Source organism: Eublepharis macularius, chromosome 1, assembly GCF_028583425.1.
Source record: "Eublepharis macularius isolate TG4126 chromosome 1, MPM_Emac_v1.0, whole genome shotgun sequence".
NCBI lineage: Eukaryota > Metazoa > Chordata > Lepidosauria > Squamata > Eublepharidae > Eublepharis > Eublepharis macularius.
In genome coordinates, this window is record NC_072790.1 from 218,158,724 (window position 1) to 218,161,176 (window position 2,453).

Consider the following 2,453-nt stretch of genomic DNA (forward strand, 5'->3'; position numbering starts at 1 on the left):
GGAGGATAGGGAAATTATACAGGGGTGGGTGTGAATTGAAGACTTTCTTCCCCACCACCACCACCACCCTTCCCCATACCTTCACTGACAACCCCCAAAAGCCAAACTCCATGTCTGAAGTTCAGTCACAAAACTCTATCACCACATATATTTCAGCCCTAAGAGGAAAGGAACTTGCAATATTTTTGAGGCACACCAATATTGTCATGTTAAGTGTTAATTAAACCTCATGAAAATATACAAAGGAAGCACAACCACAATACTCTAGTGAAGACATATCTTTTATTGGAATGTTGGATTATGTAATCTTTTTTAATCCTTCAGTGGCTGACAGTGTTCACATCAGCTTCAGTACATTTCATTCCTTCACACAACATTTCCTCCGTCCTTGATGTTGAGGACAATCATTAAATCTTCTTTCATATACTTTTCCCGAGGGGCAATTTTCTGTAAACAGCAGACAGAATCCCCGATTCCTATAACACGGAGGATGGCGGGCACTAGCAGTCACATTCAGATCTTTTTCATGGTCATTCCCTGCACAAGAAAAAAAAATTAAAATGCTAAAATGTTATGTTGCTATGTAGGAAAGATAATGTAGGCTTAAGCTACTAACAGTGCAGTCCTAAGTAAAGTTACTTCATTGAGCTTAGAATGGAGTAACTCTGCTTAGGATTGTGCTGTAAGCCACTCTGGGCACCGTCTTTTCATGCCCCCTCAGTAGGGTTGAAGGTGTCATACAGAGGAAATGCCTTTGCAGCCTACCTTGGCCCCCAGACAGCAGCAGCACAGGGGGGGGGGGAATGCACTGCTAACCACTCCTTCTAGTGCTAACCACCTCCTTCCATTATCACTGCCCCCCAGACCCTTTGATTGTGAACCAATTCTGAGGATAGAAAACTTTATTTTTATCTGTTTTTCTTTTTTATTACTGTTCATTCAGCCCAGTGGTCTGGAATAGCCACTAAGAGTATGTTTAGGTAGTTACTAGGAAAACTACCCACATAATGATGGAGTTTATGCAGTTGCTTTGGAATGTTTCCGTATTTTTGTAACAGCAGCAAAAAATCTAGTAACCCGATAAGTAATCCATCCATCTTCATTGCTCAGTAGCCTGGAAGTCTAGGCAGTTGGAGAAACAGAATCCTTACTAATTAGGGGGAAAATCAGTTCCTGTCTAAGTTTTAAAAATTTGGGACAGCTTAAAAGTATGTGATCAATGGATTCAATATGATTAAGGTCGCAGTTACATGTTCTGTCTTGGAGACAGATCAAGATGGTAGCTGTGTTAGTCTATCTGTAGCTGTAGAAAAGAGCAAGAGTCCCATAGCACCTATAAGACTAACAAAATTTGTGGTAGGGTATGAGCTTTTGTGACTCACAGCTCACTTCTTCAGACTCACGAAAGCTCGTACCCTACCACAAATTTTATTATTCTTATAGCTGCTACTGGACTCTTGCTCTTTTCTACATGTTCTCTATGAGTATGGAATACTAGCACATGTACCTGACAGGACTGCAGACAATAAAGCATTAAGACATGCCAACATAAAGGCAAGTCTATATTCAGGATATGTTAAATCATAAAAATGCATTGGGATACGAACTAGTAGGGGATCTGGAGGACAGAAAACAAGACTGAGAGGCCAGAGGGCAAATAAGGAGAAGCCTTTGGTTTTAGGAATGGCAGACTTTAATTGCATTGATATTTCCAGATCAGCTGGCAGACAGAAATGCCTGTCAGTCTCAGTAGATGCAGACCTTAAAGCTCAGCTATCCACTAAGGAGTTCAAAGTAGCACACATCATATATTGACACACAACTTTATGAGGTCTGTTAGTATGAGAGTGTGTGGCTGGCCCAGGATCGCCCAAGGAACTTCATGTCTGAGAGGGGACTAAAACCCATGTCTACACAGTACTAATCCTATTCACTCCCCACCCCCACCCCCCACAGACCTGAAGAGTGTTATGTTGATGCCACATGTCCTTTTTCATATAGGCACGCCACCGTTGAAGGCCTTTCCAGTAACTTCTCCTCCCATCCCATTTACTTACCTAAAGCAACTTGAAAGACAAGGAAAACAGCAGCAACAACCAAGAGGACCCTCATGGTAGATGGTTGGAGTAGAATCTCTGTGCCACCAAACAGCCACTGGATCAAGAACTGGGTAATGGTGAATGGGCAGTCAGCAGCTCCTTTATAGGGAATGGTGAACAGGTTGGCAATTGCTACAATATCTGTGAAGCAACACTGGCAAGAAATTGCAGTGAATCAGTAGACATCTCAAATGTATTTCCTGGTTCAGCAAACCCCCAAATAAGGTACATGAGCAATTAACATGGTGGAAATTCCCTCTTGGTTGTTAACTGTGTTTCTTTGTTTTAGCAAGATTTCACTAATATGTAAATATGAGCGAATTGTGCAACAGTGGCATTTAATGTGTTAGACCA

At 41.7% G+C, this 2,453-nt stretch overlaps 1 long non-coding RNA gene across 1 annotated transcript; it reads right to left on the reverse strand.

The window, feature by feature from the left end:
* Positions 1-263: 263 nt before the first annotated feature.
* On the reverse strand, positions 264-2,226 carry LOC129341390 (uncharacterized). Its single transcript, XR_008598122.1, has 2 exons — positions 2,058-2,226; positions 264-537 (listed from the first exon to the last, which is right to left on the reverse strand). It is a non-coding gene; the product is annotated as an uncharacterized LOC129341390 (long non-coding RNA).
* Positions 2,227-2,453: the final 227 nt, after the last annotated feature.